This window comes from Pinus tabuliformis, chromosome 1_1, assembly GCF_031772625.1.
Source record: "Pinus tabuliformis cultivar Carrire ecotype Pingquan chromosome 1_1, CPIR1, whole genome shotgun sequence".
Classification (NCBI taxonomy): Eukaryota; Viridiplantae; Streptophyta; class Pinopsida; order Pinales; family Pinaceae; genus Pinus; species Pinus tabuliformis.
The window spans coordinates 113,372,519-113,390,740 of NC_142297.1; the positions used below are offsets into that span (position 1 = coordinate 113,372,519).

The window sequence follows — 18,222 nt, forward strand, 5'->3', positions numbered from 1 at the left end:
TATATATCAACAATAAGAACTTACTTCATGCTTTCACTTCCCATGCTTCCGTAAAGAAAATAATAAAAATTAAATGCTTTTACCAACTATTACTTGAGCCCATACTCCCGCTGAAATAAAATAAAAAACTTCACCAAAACTTACCAACCCACAGTAAATTGCATTTACTGTTTTACTGAAATTTACTGGCGGTCAATAATGTAACTTTTACTTCACGTAAAATTCATGCTGTAGGCCTGTACTTAATCGTTGACTTCAATTGGATCGCATCAGAGAAGGCTATTGGGAGGCTGAGACAAGTTGAGAGATGAGCGATCAGCGATGTGCGATAATATCGCATCGCTAAAACATATCGCATTTGGCGAAACACAAAAAATGGAGCACAAGCATATGGTGCGATCTGCGATATGCGATCGGATCACATCGCACCATCACAATCGGGGAAATCACAGGTTGTAACAAAAGGCAATCAGGCTGAGGATGCGATTTGCGATCTGTGATCTCATCGCATCGCAAAGGTAAAGAAAAACGGTTTGCTGCAGTTGAAATTATATTTCAACACTCCCCTTTAATTTCAACTGCTGGGTTATCAATCATACCCAGACATTTCCTCAAATACTCAAAACTTTTCTGTCCCAAAGGCTTGGTCAAAATGTCCGCAACCTGTTCCTAAGTCCTGCAATGTTGTAAACGGATTTCTCCATTGCTTAGCAATTCTCTGATGTAATGAAACCTTGTATCAATGTGTTTCGTTCGTTTGTGAAACACAGAATTATTGGACAATGCAATAGCAGAACTATTGTCACAAAAAATCACCGTTGTTGTTGCCTGCTCTTGGCATAGACTTATTAACAGTCTCCTCATCCAAACTGCTTGACACGCTGCTGCTGTAGCTACCACGTACTCTGCTTCTGCTGTAGAAAATGCCACGATTGGCTGTTTCTTGGAAGCCCATGAAATTGCTCCTGAACCCATGTGAAAAAGATAATCGGATGTGCTTTTCTAATCATCCACACTTCCAGCCCAATCGCTATCAGTATATCCAACTAAATCTGAACTTTCTGAAAAAGTATACAAAATGCCAAATCTTTTTGTACCTTTGACATATCTCAGAATTCTTTTTGCTGCCTTCCAATGAGCCTCTTTTGGCCTCTCCATAAATATGGAAATCAAACTAACTGCAAACATTATGTCAGGCCTAGTTGCAGTTAAATACATAAGGCTGCCAACTATGCTCTTGTATAAGCTAGGATCAAAATCCTTGCTGCTGTCCTCTTTGCTGAGTTTTAATCCCATTACCGTGGGAGTGATTGCTGCTTTGCACTCTTGCATATTAAACCTGCCCAACACTTCATTTACGTATCTTGCTTGAGAGATAAAAATTCCATTTTCATTTTGATCTACTTCTATTCCTAAGAAGTATCTTAGCAAGCCCATGTCAGTCATCTCAAATTCTTCTTTCATGACTGATTTAAAATTTTCAATGAGGTAGTCATCATTACCTGTAAAAATCACATCATCAACATATAAGACAACAATTAAAATCTTTCCATCCTTTTCTTTGATGTAGATGGTGGGTTCTCCTTCACATTTGTCAAATTCATTTTCCAGTAGATAGGAATCTATCCTACTTTACCACGCTCTTGGCGCTTGCTTCAGCCCATAAAGAGCTTTCTTCAATCTGCACACTTTGTGCTCTTGGACTTTCTTCTCATAGCCTAGAGGCTGCTCAATGTAAACCTCCTCCTTTAACACTCCATTTAGGAATGCCGACTTCATGTCTATTTGGTAGACTTTCCATTTGTTTTGTGCTGCTATGGACAGCACTGCTCTCACGGTTTCCATTCTTGCAACCGGTGCGAAAGTTTCCTCATAGTCTCTTCCATACTGCTGCTTATATCCCTTGACAACCAGCCTTGCTTTGTGTCTTTGAATTTTTCCTTAAGAATTGCATTTGGTCTTATAGACCCATTTGACTCCAATGACTTCTTTACCTTTTGGTAGCTCAACCAAATCCCATGTCTTGTTTCTCTCTATGGCTTTCATCTCCTCATCCATAGCTTCTATCCATTTCTTCTCTTTAATTGCATCTTCGAAATGAATAGGATCATCAACATGACAGTACAAGGAAAATAGGGAATTCATTCCTTCATCATAAATGTCACTTAGATTTCTAAATTTCTTACCTCTTTCACTTGGTGTGCAAGTGCTTGAAGATGCACTTGAATTTCCTCCTTGTGGTGTGCTTGGAGAAGCACTCTCATTTCTCCTCAAAGGTGTTCCTTGCTGTCCTTGTGTTGGTGATGCTGTTTGGGGATGTATTTCTACCATCTCCTCATCATCTTCATCATGAGACAAACAGTTTTTAACATTAACTGTTTTCTCTATGCTTCCATCCCAAGCTTCCTCCTCAATAAACTGAACATCTTTGCTCACAAAGAACTTCTTGGTAGATGGGATATACAACCTGTAAGCTTTGAATTCCTCACTGTATCCAATGAAGATACATTTCTCCCCTTTGCTGTCCAACTTCCTCCTTAACTGATCTGGAATGTGTGCATAAGCCACACATCCAAAAACTTTCATGTGGGTGACTTCTTGCTTTCTCCCACTCCATGCTTCTTCCGGCACTTTGTTCATCACAGCTTTTGTAGGACACCTATTCAAAATATATACTGCACAGTTTATGGCTTCAGCCCAATAATCATTTGGCAAATGCTTTGCCTTCAACATGCTCCTCGCCATATCCATGATGGTTATGTTCTTCCTTTCAACAACTCCATTTTGCTGTGGGGTGTACCTTGCTGTGAATTGCTTGTGAATTCCATTTTCTTTGCAAAACCGTAGGAATTCCTTGGAGATATACTCACCTCCTCTATCTGTTCTCAAAACTTTGATGCGCAGCCCACTTTGATTTTCCACAAGTGCTTTGAAATTTCGGAATTTTTCAAACACTTCACTTTTATTCTTCAAGAAATAAACCCAAGTTTTTCTTGTAAAATCATCAATGAATGTTAGAAAATATTGGCTGCCTGCTAAAGATTGATTTTGCATCGGTCCACACAAATCTGAGTGGACAATTTCTAAGGGTGCTTTTGCCCTTATGCTTTTCCCTGAAGGAAAACTTTCTCTGTGTTGTTTTCCCAATATGCAGCCTTCACAAAGGCTGTCCGGTTTCTCTATCAATGGTAATCCCCTTACCATTCCTTTTCTGCTCAACAAATTAAGGCCTCCAAAGTTGAGATGTCCAAATCTCAAGTGCCACAACCAATTTTCATCTTTTAGTTGGCTTTGGAAAGCCTGTTGGGTAACTGCTGCCATTGCATCTTTGTTTTTCAAATCTGCCCTTATTCTGAGCGGGAACATTCTGTTCCTTGTCATCTTCACTTCAGCAATGCATCTTTTGCTGGGTGCTATATCCATGATGGTGCATACATCATTCTCAAAGAAAACATTGTAACCTTTTTGGACAAGCTGTCCAATACTCAAAAGGTTACATCTCATTCTAGGAACATAATAGACATCTGTTATGGTTTTCCTTTCACCTTGCTTTGTAAATATTTTAACTTCTCCTTTACCCATAACAGAAATTTTGCTATCGGTTCCAAGTGTGACTTGTGACTTCACACTTTGATCTAAAGCAGAAAACAAAGCTATGTTTCTTGTCATATGGTTGCTGCAACCAGAGTCTAGAAACCATATATCTTCACTATTTGTTTCAGCCATATTACAAGCCAACAATACATTATCTTGGCTGATATTTTCTCTAGTAATATTTGCATTAGATCTATTACTCACATCATGCTGCTTCTTCCTACATCACTGGCATAATGCCCATATTTTTTACGATAATAACATTGGACATTGGATTTTTCATACCTTTGTCCTTGAGCATGATGTTGTCCACTTTGTTCGCTACTGCCTTGACCTTGGTTCTGATTTGGATTGCTGCCTCTTCCTTGAGAATTTGCTGGATTGTTCCTTCCTCCTCTATTCTGGCTTCTGCCTCTTCCTCTCTTGTTTCCTCTGCCTTGACCTCTTCCTCTTCCAAAGGACATCTGGGTCTTGAAGGCTTGATCTAGAGATGAGTTTTCATTTCTACTCAACCTCTGCTCATGTGTGATCAGTGATGCATGAAGCTCATCAACTGAAAAGTTTGAGAGATCCTTTGTCTCTTCTATGGTGGTGACAATCACATGGAACCTTGAAGGTAGGCACCTCAATAGTTTCTCCACAATCCTCCTTTCTTCAAGTATCTCTCCATGAGATCTTATTTGTGTGACCAGGCCAATTACTTGAGTGAAGAATGAGTCAATATTTTCTGACTCCTTCATGCACAGGTTCTCAAAATCTTTCCTCAGCAACTGTAGCTTTGTTGTCTTCACTTTCTCCATGCCTTGATAGGCTGTCTTGAGAGTTTGCCATGCTTCTTTGGATGTCTTAGCTGCTGCTAACCTTGGAAACACGCTTCCATGCATTGCTTGATACAAGAAGAAGATGGCTTTTGAGTCCTTCTTCTTGTAGCTCTTTAACAGATCTTTCTCTCCTTGAGTTAATGCATTAAACTCATTTTCATCTGCTGGTTGTTCAAAACCATATTCAACTATTTCCCGTAAGTCTTGGGAAGCAAACAAGGCTTTCATTGTTATTGCCCAATAGTCATAGTTTTTACCATCAAATAATGGGAGCTTCATACCCATGCTATTGCTAGTGCTGGTGCCAGCCATTCTTGCACTCTTAACTATGTTTCAAAATACAGTCAAGTATTTAAGAGAAATACCTTGGATTCTTTTCCTGAGACTTCACTTTGCTGGAGAAGTTGCTGCAGTAAGAATCCTTCCTTCAGCTTCTTTGACTCCTTCAAAGAGCCTAGACTAGCTCTGATACCACTGTTGGGGATTTTTCTGGTAGAATCCCAAAAACAAAATCATAGAACAGAGAACAATGCTCTATTTTCTCCACAGGATTTTAGCACAGGGAAGCTTTAAAATTCCTGAGCAGACAGAGCTTTCAAACACACCACAAATTTCTATTCATTAATAAAAACTGCTGTTACAAAAGATTGGTCTTCCTCTCTCTCAGAGGGATTCACAAGGAACTTCCAGTTCCATACAAAAGGAAATTTACTCTGTCTTCTCACTGCAAGGATTTACACTGCTGTGTGTAAATTTTCATTACATTCACATGCTGCTGCATTTCACATTTCAACAACAACAAAAACTCACTGCACTGTTGTGCATTACAATTTATTTACACTGCTGTGTATATGTTCATATGCGCTGCTGCGTTCTTCCTTCTCCTCTCTCATCAACACAACAAAAAAAAACATTACATATATATATCAACAATAAGAACTTACTTCACGCTTTCACTTCCCATGCTTCCGTAAAGAAAATAATAAAAATTAAATGCTTTTACCAACTATTACTTGAGCCCATACTCCCGCTGAAATAAAATTAAAAACTTCACCAAAACTTACCAACCCACAGTAAATTGCATTTACTGTTTTACTGACACTTACCGGCGGTCAATAATGTAACTTTTACTTCACGTAAAATTCATGCTGCAGGCCTATACTTAATCGTTGACTTCAATTGGATCGCGTCGCAGAAGGCTATTGGGAGGCTGAGACAAGTTGAGAGATGAGCGATCAGCGATGTGCGATAATATCGCATCGCTAAAACATATCGCATTTGGCGGAACACAAAAAATGGAGCACAAGCATATGGTGCAATCTGCGATATGCGATCGGATCGCATCGCACCATCGCAATCGGGGAAATCACAGGTTGTAACAAAAGGCAATCAGGCTGAGGATGCGATTTGCGATCTGCGATCTCATCGCATCGCAAAGGTAAAGAAAAACGGTTTGCTGCAGTTGAAATTATATTTCAACATTCTTGTAGCTGCTATCGCCTCCAGCGTGGCAGAGAAAGAATTATGCTTGAGCCAGGGAGTACAGTCTTTGTAACTGCCAGGGATTGTGTTTGATAAATGAAAATCATCAAAGTCATGCGATGTGCAGATTTGAATATGAAGAAACTAAAAGTTGCTGTAAATAGTGTATTTTATTCTCCAAGAAACTTTTTCATTTTAATGATTTATGTTTATTAGGATGCAATTGTCCTATATTGTAGTTATTATTCAGTATCCTGAAATAAGAAAGACTTGTGATGTTTTATTACTGAGATGCTTGATATTTTATAGCTATCCACCCGCAGTAGTCTGTATAACGCCACGTCATGCCCCAAACTGCACTGGGATGGAAGTAGTGGAACAATTGTGGCACTTGTGATGTTTTATTACTTAGATGCTCGATATTTTATAGCTATGCACGCACAATAGTCTGTATAACACCACGTGATGCTCCCAAACTGCACTGGGATGGAAGTAGTGGAACAATTGTGGCAACAAATGAGGTGTGAACATTCTTGAAATTTGTGCAGCATTCGATAATCTTTTCACTGTAAAAAATTTATGGTCAGTAGTTCTTCATAGACTAACAAGTTGTTAGCAAATGCATTTGGTCGTCAATCGAAACTTAAATTTGCATTATTATTATTTGTTTTCTTTGTTCTAATATCATTCAATTGCATTGAAATGATATTAATATTATTTGATACTTTAATGACAAAGACTCTAGAGTATGCACCCATGGCCAAGTCTCTACGAATTCATTGGGATTCTGATGATTCCAATTCCGGATGGGACTCGGATGGGTCCCGTTGGAACGTTGGATGTGTACTCAACCTTCGAGTTCATGTGGGCAAACGAGTAATAGCGCAAATCTTCTAAGAACATAAGAGAGAGTGTACCCTAAACTAAGGTGAACTAAGGTGAGGTAGGAAGGCCAATTTGCGGTGTGAGAAAGGTACCCCCAATCCAATTCACGAGCATATTTCATATCAGCTTGATATGGAATCTGGGAAACCAAAGTGTGGGTTGAGAAAGGTGTTGAAATCAGCAGTAGATTTTGTCTCTGATCAACCCTGAGATCAAAACTGAGAAACCTAAAGGGAGTTTTAGAAGGGGATTAAACTCGACACGGGTTAAGAGTAACTTGAGTAAGGTACCACATTCTGTGTCAGAGCAACCAGAGGTAGAAATGGAGAAGGTTAAATGCAGCTTGAGAAAAATTTCGGGTTCAGTAGAGGTAGAGGTTGAGAAAATTAAGCGCAACATGAGAAACGTTTAAAATTCAATAGTGGATTTAGTATCACATCATCTGGAACCTTAGATGTCCCAGCACAACATGAGAAAGGTTTCAAAGCTGACTTTGGATACTATTTCTAATCAACTCAACATGGAATGTACAACATGAGCCTCTATGAATATAACTAGAAATGATGAATCGGTTCAACATGTATTTTTGAATGAGACAGTTCCAGTTGTTCAAGAGATATCTCCAGTTCTGCAATCAACAAGTCCAATTGAAAGCATTTTAGGAGAGGATGCCCCGTTGCAGCAAAGGATAACTTCAGAAATGGAGAATTTCAACCCACCAAGCATGATAGTGTAGACCTAACCTCCAATAGTGAGGTAGATACTCCTTTGGTAGAGTATAAGTCCTACTAGAAGACGTAGTTCATTTGGATGTGCTAAAACTGAGCATGCTGAACATGCCTTTCAAGGAACTCCATCGATTCCAAGTTACATCATACATGACTGCTACTGAGTTGGCAAAAGCAAATCTTCGTGGTCATTCTCCAAGGTTAAATTGAGATGTTCACGAGAAGGGAACTCTTATAATAAGGAGACATTAATGAGAAACCAAATTCTATATCACCAAGGACTAAGAGATTGTTGCCACAAGTTCAATCAACTCGGGGCACATAAATAGTGATCCATCTCTTTGCACTAGTAGGAAGTTAATTCTCTGTTCATCTTTCTTTGGAGCAATTTCTTGAAATGCTGACATTATCTTTTTTATTTCAGAAAAGGCAATCCTTGTTCAGGTTGATTGGCAAAGACAATAGATATTTGAGCTTCTCTTGATATTTGCATTTGGAGTATCCTCTAAGTTAGTAATTAATGTGAATCTCTAGATAGACCTTTTATATATTGTGAGTTTAGATTGCATATGTTGGACTTCATATTCGATCTAAATGTCTTGTAAGTCCTAAAATGCACCAAATTATGTTGTATATACAAATAATATACCAAGTTTCATAATCATGAAGTGACTGCCAACCTACATTTTTATGAGTTCACATGGGACAGTTGATTCATTGACGATAAACTGTCACATTGTAGATTTTTTTTTTCTTCAAAATGTTTTGAGAAGGATTTGAATATAATGCATGCTTTGAGCTAATATTTGTTCTATTTTATGATGTATAATAATATGGGTTTGACTTAAGAAACACTGGAACTAGCTTTTAATATCTTGTGAAGCATGTACTCATGATATAATTTGGGTAAATTTGAGAACTTTGTTTTCAATGTTCACTACCATGGTTTATGGTGAATATATTTGATGCACACATGTAGATTACCGAAGAAAATATTATTAAAGCTATTATTACTAATATTTTTTGGGAAGCATTTATGTTGAATTTCACCAGCTCCTTTATGCTACAGCTAGAGGGGCGGAGTGGAGGAAGAAAACCAATTTTTTGGATTCTAGAAAAAAACCTTATTTAAGTGCATGCATGATTATAACATGAAATATATTCAAGCTGTTATTGATACCTGAAGAAAAACATGATTGTAAGTTAAACATGAATTCAAAATAGAAAATGGTTATATCTTAATCTTTCTTGGGGTCTTGATACATTTGTCCTACCCTTTGAAGCTTTAAGAAATAAAGTTCCTTTGGTTAAATTTGTTTTACTTTTATGGTTCTGACATTCAGACCACACAAGCTCATTGCTTCTTGTTGTCTTCTGGTCAACATGGCATTCAACACACAATAATTGTCTAAGTTCGATCTTATATGTTTGAATTAGTGTTGCATTAAACAAATATTTTTTTCAATGGTTGTTATTCTACTCCTACCCATCTTGATTGAACAAATATAATCTAGAAATTGCACTGGATGTTGTAAAGGAAACAAGATAAGGAAATAACATATAACACTAATTAATGCTTCTTTGACTGTTGAAATATAGAAAAATATCAAGAAAATGAAAGCACCATGCTACAATGAAATCTTATTGCAATATTTCTTCCTTGAACCTTACAAATCATGAGGCCTATGTTGAAGTTAAAGACCTTGTTTGATTATGCTAAAAGGAATGCTTCATAAATAAAGAAATAGATCGTGATTTTCTACCTTCTAAGTTTAATCTTGGCACATTAATATTGATAATGACAAGTATTGTTGATGAAAAGCGATGGGCATTTATTGTGTCTTACATTGAGATATTGTTAATTAAATTATAGTAGCTTTATCATTGGGGACATTTTCGGCTCTAATTTTTAATCTTTTAAACTTAGGCCAAGTCCACTAGTATTCTCGTCTCACAACTTTCCCGAAATTGTGATTTCACAACTCTTAAGTAGCAGAGCATAAAGACTTTCAACTCTGGATTTGCATATTTAAAAAAAAAAAAAAAAAAGACATAATTATCATTATTCAAACAGGTTATCTCAGTTCTTCCATGTCCATTTTTATGGTTGTTTTCTCTTGAAGATGGTGAAGCATTACATTGTATAGATTTGTCACTAGCCCAGGCTTGGATGCTTTCCTTATCTCATATTGTTAGAGACTCGGGCTTGAAGTTGAAATTGGCATAGAAAGCACGGGTTTGTTAACAAATCAAGAATGAAATCACATTTTACACATTGTATCCATTTTTACCTATTTCCTTTTCACCCATATCAAATGTGATATTCTGTTGTATTATTTGTATATGGATAGGTGGCCTCATTTAGATCGAGATCTTGTTTAAGGATTTGTCCATATGTATGAAGTTTTTGAATCAGTTCATCAATATTGTCTCCATGAATCTGAAATTGTGCTCTCTTAATATTTCCCACAAATAGATCTCATATGTTCCACCCATCTATAAATTGTGCTCTCTTAATATTTCCCACAAATAGATCTTAGATGGTCCACTCATCTACAAATTATATTTGCAAACTTTAAAATTGTTTATTTTCCATTGGTTATTTGGGGATCTACATGGACACTGAAGAGGGAATCATCTGGTTCTAGGTCACTTGAATTGTCTCTTTTTTCTTTTCCCAATGACCCTAATTTGAGAGAGAAATTTCTAAATCTGAGGACACTATTGGTCAGCATATGTTTTAGTCAATTTTGTATTATGTCATAGTATTGTAAACCTCTGAAGTTGGAATTCTGAGTAACTGAACAATTACTTCTAATTTTGGGGCTATGCCAATAGTAGTTTTGTTCTAGGGAATAATGGAGTAGGTAGGAATAATTTTTTCTTTTCTTTCTAGATGTGGAAGACATGTGACAAGCATTGGGATGATCATGATTAGGGTCATTGAACTTCTTTGATTTTACAAATACCGCAATTTTATGAATGAATATTGAACAAGAAATGAGAGGAGGGTCAAGTATGTGAAAATCCTCACAACTTGTGTGCTTCTCAGCCTAAAAGTTGACTTGGTTTAGAAGATAAAACAAACTACTATGTTAGAACCTCCAAAGTGAATGCTTAGGAAAACCTCACAACACACTCATGGGCTAATATTTCTAGTTAAATAGGGGAGGTTTAACAACAACCCAATTCTCACATGGAAAGTATTGTTATGAATGGGTAAGCCCTAATGGTATAATCTCCTCTCTAGAATGAAGATAACTAGGGGGAGAAGAAGAAACAAAGTGCTTGAGACCTGTTACCGCTCAAACTAGCAGAGGCTCCTAGAGGGGCACTTGTTTGGTCAAGAGAAATAATGAAGCTAAAGCCCATTTTCACCATAGCTAAAGGTTCCTACTCTTTACGAACTTTCATCGATGGGAGGAGACTTGATATATAGAGAATCACTTATGAAGGATAGATCAACTAAGATGGATTTGAAGTGATCTCGATGATCCTTTCCTAGGAGAGACTCAAGAGTGGGGCTTGCTTTCTTTTTAAGCAAGGTGAAAGGTTTTATAGGATAGGGGAATATGGATTTGAGGGATTTGCTTAGGGAATGTGACTTGTAAAGGAGCTTCCTAAACCCTAAAATCCTTGTGGAACTTGGTTTCCCAAGTGGTTTTTGAAGATTTGACTTTGATAAGATATGGTACCACACGAGATCAAGTGCATTAGGAGATTTTTGAGGTCTCAAATGGGCCTCCTAAGGAAATTATAAAATAATAGTGGAAATAATAAAATAAGATTAGATGACATCATCAAATTTTAGAGGGAAAAAAGGAAGAACTATTTTTTCAACTCATATTTTCAACTTATCTCCTTATGGGTTTACTCAAATTTTGAGTGAAAACACTCCTTGAATATATAATTTGATTCCTAATACAAGAAGTACCCATGTTTCATACATTTGATGGACCCTGTTATACGAAAACTAAGAAATACATGAAAAACATGATTACAGTCATGTTTCTCATGTATTTTTGATTTTTCGTGTAGCAAGGTCCATCAAAAGTATGAAACATGGGTACTCTTTGGATGAGGAATTTAATTTTGCATCCAACGAGTTCTCTCGCTCAAAATTTGAGTAAAACCTTAGGGATATAAGTTGAAAATACGGGTTGAAAAAGTAGTTTTATCATTTTATTATTTTACTTTTTTACTCCAAAAGTGGTGAATCATCCCCCATGGTTGACATCATCATCTTGAATCCTATTGGTTCTTATAAAGTTTATTTTGGTTGTACATTTTTCTTAGGATGCCCATTTTAGACCTCAAAAGACCCCTAATGGAACCTAGGGTAGGTCAAGAGGAGGGGTTTAGCAACCAATGATGATTTTGACCTAAACGAGGAAAAGAAGGGGATAAAAGAAATAATATTTACTTAAAGGTGATAAAATGATCCCTATGAGGTAATAGCTTGGAAAACCTAGAGAAAAATTTGGATTGAAGGCTAGGGCTTGGGATATCTCACAATCCTACCTTCAAAATCTCCTCAAATTTGGATGGGACCTAGGATACACATCAAAGCAGAAGAGGCCAAGAGATCAAAGTTTTTATATGGGTGATTTGTTGGAAAAGTGATGCCCTAGAAGCCTAACGTGGCTAGACCTAGAATAAATAAGAAGAGGTGAAGAAAAATGGTTCTTAAAATGATCACGTTATGGTAGACATGTGCCTAATCCTTTGGGGAGATTGGAGTTAAGAATAATAATGAGAATGGACTTCGTTTCTAGGTCAAGGAGGCTTCAAGGACAACTTCTCTTAGAATTAGGGAAAATTAGAGTGACATTAAGAGATTTTATACTTCATTTTGCAAAATGAGATGGATTATCAAGACAAATTCAACCATAGAATTATCCATAGGAAAATGCATTGAACATACATGGCCCATACATAAAGAGATGCTATTTAGAAACAAAATTCCACAATTTTTTAGTAAATACATGCAGCAATTAGCCCTACTATAGTAAAAATCCCATCATGAATGCATGTGACAAAGTAAAAGTAAGAATAGCATTAAATTTTGTACTTACCTGTAAGAGAATATATCCAACCATAAAAAAATTTCCAATCAAGAAGCTCGAAGACAAGAAGAGGTAATCCACACATCAATATTCATCCATGCTCCAAAATTTCATCCACCAAGAAGGAATAACGAAAATCTCTAGAGAGATACAAGTCCAAACCAAGTAATGATGCTAAAATGAATCATCATCACTTCTATTTATACATTTATAATGGGTTTGATTTAGCTACTTGGGCCTACATTATCCCCTAAAATAAAAATAATGTACAAATAACTAACTTTTGGTGACAATCCCACTAAACTAGCTCATAAACAAAATAATAAGCCTCTCAAGTGGTCGAATGATCAACAATACATGTTGTTGGGCCTTTTGAGAAGCTTGATGAAGTCCATAACTGCCACAATGATGTATAGGACTCTCAAAAGTAGTGGATAAGGGGTTGGCCCCTTGTTCTCCAAATAATAAACATGTGGTGCTTCTAATGGGTGTGGGGGCACACAAGTGACCTCATGGGTTTCCAAGTAGGTCGAAGATGCTTGTAAACCATCTATAAGGGCTCAGATGATGGCGTGTGTGATACCACATCAACATACAAGCCTTGGTTCATTTTCCAGGTGCAGGTACAACTATGGGGTTGACTCGAGATGGTGAACTAGGTGCATCTTCCTTGTCCAAAAGGTGAATCTCGAGCAATCTCTGAGCATCTCTGAGGATCCATGGAGTATTTTCTACTGTTGTGGAGGCCCATGGCTCTCAACACACACCCTACATGTGCCAATGTATCCATTTGGAGGGTTAGGACTCCATATAGGGAGACCAAACCCAAAATGGGGACCATCTTAATCTTGTATAAGATCCAATGCATCCCCTGGCCTTCCATTACAATAATGGCATGCCCTTCCATAGTGGGCTTGGGAATGTGCTAATGTCTCTAAGCTCCAAATGGGGTTAACCAAGTATCCTATTAGGTGGTTTCTACTTTTAAAGGGGATAGTATGTCCAAGGTACATCCCTTAAAGGGTGGTGGCATGTGATAAAGAGATGAGTGGAGTAGGGAGTGAAAGTAGCAGCCATGGGCCACATGTTGGGGTATAAGGGTAGGTAATGAATGGAAGCCCACACTAAGGTATGTAATTTATAGGAGGGAGAAAAAGTGGTACATGAGGCGCCCCGACCTTGATTTTTCCACCCTTCTTTATATGCCTTTTATCTTTTATATTTTTTCTTTAATTGATTGCTCAGGATCAAGGGATAAGAGCATGATGTGTAAGATATAGGAGTGGATACCCCCTTTAAGGTAGAACAGTTTATTTCCTATTAGGGGTTGGGACAATCATGCTTTCCTGAATGATAAAAGAGGCTCATCTAGGGCCTATAGGAACCAAGGTGATGACCATGATGATGGGGTAGAGCTCATGTATTGGCTTTTGCCCACGTGCTAAATGTATTTGTCCTCACCATATTTTGTATTTTTTAGTGCGTATTCCTATTGAATGTGGCTAATTATCCTTTTAATTTTGTTTCAGCTATATCAACCTCGGGGGCATGATTCCAGGCCCGATCGAAGGTGTGGGCAAGGGGAAGGTGAAGGCTAACCCTATGTGGACCTAGTGGATGAATGTGGACCCATGTGGCAGAAATGATGAATGGGGTTATAATGAGTGGAATGGGAGTGTTATATCTGGATGAGGGAGCAAGACCATGCAACCAAAATTACGGTTTCTCATGTAGCACCATCCCTAAAGCCCAAACATAGGTAAAAGAGATCCCACGGGACTAAGGTCCAAGGTTAACATCCAAAATAGGTCTAGGGGACAAGAGCACAGACCTAGCCCACTCTTTTCACCAAATACCCTCATTAATCCATGCCCAGAAGTATCCATGATAAGCAAACTACAATACTCAATTACCCAATGACGAGGCATACCTTTAGGTTCGGGAGGCCCACCTCCAAATATACGATCATAATAGATGGGTGAGGGACCACATGGCTGGCTTAGATGGTGGAGAAATGGAACAACGGGCCAGTTGATGGTTGCAAGGGGCCGTTGGTTGATGATCATCTTGGAGAAATTTTTTCTCCTAGGGATATCACCCACAAAATGGTGGGTAACAAGACCAATTCCCAATATGAAGATATTGTCTATGTTTTAAATCAACAATTGAAGTAAAAAATTGAAATAAATAAAGGCCACTCACCACAACCCTAATTTTTGTAGAGTATAAATACTTAGAGACCCACTAGAATGTAAAATGAAGATATTTTTTATGAAATGTAATTTCTTATTAGTATGGAATCCAATGTGTAGAGATTGTCAAATTTTATTATTTATTTTTTATCGTAATTTCTATTATGAAAAAAAAATGTTATGTATATGCATTGATGTGCATTCAAAAGTTGGTTAAACAACTATCTAAGAGAAAAAAAAAAAATTCCTTATCAAGTCCATAAAATATATCCATCTACAAACTATGTATTGAAAATAAAAGCTACATTACATACATATTCTCCTAGTCACCTAGGAAGTTTATGAGAGAGATAAAAAATAGATAGAGTTATATTGAGTCTTGTTAAATTTCCATATATAGGGAATCTATAAAAGAATTGTGATAATATTTTAAAACATTATCATCTATCTTCTCAGCGATCTTCGAATTTCCCAAAACTTGTAAAGTGACTACTTTAGATAATGAGTTTGTAGTGGATTTTCTTTCCTTGTAAATATGGAAACATGAGATCCGATCAAAAGCATGTTCTAAATGTAAAATCTCTTCAAGTATTGGGTAAAGTGTGTGCATGTGACATCCCCAAATCTCATTAAACCAATCTATAAAAATCATAGAGTCACCAAAAATCTACAACTGATGACATCCCTTCTCAATAGCAAAATAAAAGAAGAATCTTGAGAAAGAGTAACTTAGAATAATTATTGAGCCTCTACCCAGGCCAACCTAGAGCTTGGAGAAATGATTTCCCTTCAAGTATAAAACAACCACCACCCTCCTAACACATTCACCCCCAACTAGGAAGGCTTGTCAAAGAATTCCTAAGGGTAAGAGTGATCTACTATAGCAACTATATTATGAGAATTATGTGTGTGCTTCGCAATAGATAGGAGAGAGAAAGTGGTAATGACCTATGCTACAACTCTATCAGGAATAATAGACTTGTCTTGGAATATTTCATTGTTCCTTGAGATCCAAATTCCCTAATTAATAAGAGAAGGTAAAACCCTATTCTTTTTTGGATTTTTTTGTTCCCACCACTGCTTCCTGGCATCATTGAAATATGCACCTTGCTAATTTGAATTGATTCCCAAGTAGTTTCTTACAAATTTCCAAACTCCCAAAGTGAATGTGAACGATAGAAGAAGGTGATCCACGAACTCCTTAGTACTTTCGAATAAAGCACACCAGTTGGGCCAAACCATGCATCTCCTTTTTTCATTTGTCCTCTTTGGGGGATTTATTTTCCAAAATGCACCAATCAAATAAGCACACTTTAGTCGTGAAGCAAAGTTCTCATAATTTCCTCAACCAATAAGCCAACTCCCTCGAGATCCTTTCATCAATAATAAACATATAACTCGATTTTGGTGAATATTCCACAAATGGTGAATGCACCTAGCATGAAGAATGTTCCTTGTCTCTAAGACAAACATGAGAGATGTTGAGAGTAGTAACGTAATTTTGTCATTGTCAAAAGTGGTTGATTGGAAGGCTAAGCTGGTTGGCATCTTCCCATCCCTAAGCCTAGATAGATGTATGAGTATTATTGGCTACCGAGTTGAAAGTAATCCTTCCATTTTTATTTAGAAAATTTACCAGCTCATGAGGGAGCGAAAGTTTTCTCCACATCCCACATAGAGATCAATACCAATCCTCACCTTTTTGTCATTCCCAAATTTGCATGTCAGGCCTTCTTCAACCACTGAAAAAGTGGATAAGACAACTTTTTAGATAACCAAAAATTATGGCCTATTTTTTTTTTCGGGAGTGAATCCATTCTTCAAGTGTGCGAGAGTGGATATACTTCTTTGACACAACGACTATCCAAAAGATATTAGTTGTTATAAGTCTCCATCCAACATTTGTGGCAAACACCTTTGCAAAGTGTTATGCACTTTACATGCGAGAATAACAAAATGCTAGATATGTGAAACTATATTGCTAGAAACACAAAAATATCACAAGAATTGAGACAAGATACAAAGATGTTTTATTATTCAAGAGAAGAATACGATGTTCATTGACCTCTTTGACGGGGGAAACCTCCAATAGAGTAGATCTCAATTACAATAAGACTCTATGATTCTTTCCTTGCTAGCTAAGACTATTTATAGCTTTATGCCATCCAAAAACCTAACTACTAGTGGTCCCTTACATAATACGGGTTAACCATTTTATTTATTAACTATGGCCCATTTATAACTAATTTTAGTCCCTTTTCTATAATGCGGGTCAACCACTTACAATTATTATTAACACAAATAACCGCTTACAAGATTTATTGACTCAACTAACTAACTATGACTCTGACTAGGCCCCTGGGGCGTATTACATAAATAAATGGGTTAGGGTTGGACCCTAACATGCCCTCCCCCTTCAAAAGAATCATTTTCCTCAAGGCTAACGCTACGAAAACTATTGAAGAATAATAGTTTGTTCCAATGTCGCATCTTCTAGAGAGGTGTCTTTCCACTTGATGACGACTTCCTTGATCGTGTAGCTCTGAAGATGTCTTTTGTGAGCATTGAGGCCCTATTCAGATTGGAGCCAAAGTGAACCTTCCTCATCCAATTATGGCATATTTTTTTGAACCCTGTGATTTTTCCCCACAACTTGCTTGAGGTAGGATACATGGAAGACTGGGTGGATTTTTGAAGTAGTCGGCAAGGCCAGTTTGTAAGAAACTACTCCAATATAATAAAGTACCTGATAAGGCTTATAGAATTTTGGTGTTAGTTTTTGGCAACCATTTTCTTTAAGAGAGGTATGCTTATAAGGTTGGAGTCGTAGGAACACCTGGTCACCTACTTGAAATGACCTCTTTGAACAGTGTTGGTTGACCTATTGCTTCATTCTATTCTGAGCTTGATGTAGATTATCTTTGAGATGAGCGATCATGGTGGCACGGTTCTGCAAGAGCTGATCAGCTGCCTATACTTTGGAAGATCCAGGGATATAAGAAGTTGGTGAAGGTGGGAGTTGGCCATACACTGCCTCATATGGCATCATCTTGGTGGCTTCATGATAGTTAGTATTATACCACCATTTAGCTAAAGGCATCTAATGTACCCGTTGATGTTGCTTGTCTGATGTGAAGCACCACATATAAGTCTCCAAACATTTGTTCACTGCTTTTGTTTGACCATCGGTTTGGGGTGGATAAGTTGTACTCAGTTGGAGTTGCATGCCCTATAGCTTGAAATGTTCCTGCCATAATTTGTTGGTGAAAGTGGGGTCTTGATCAGACATAATGGAAGTCGACATGCCATCTAGTTTGAATATTTGGTCCATGAAAAATTGAGCCACCAATGTTGGGGTAAATGGGTGTGGTAGAGTGAAAAAATGAGCATATTTATAAAGTTAGTAAACAACCACCATGATGATTGATTTGTTACCTAAATTTGGTAGACCATT

General features: G+C 37.3%; 1 pseudogene; it reads left to right on the top strand.

Annotated features, from left to right (window-relative positions):
* The first annotated feature begins 6,476 nt into the window (after positions 1-6,476).
* LOC149211909 (uncharacterized) lies at positions 6,477-7,975 on the top strand (annotated as a pseudogene).
* Positions 7,976-18,222: the final 10,247 nt, after the last annotated feature.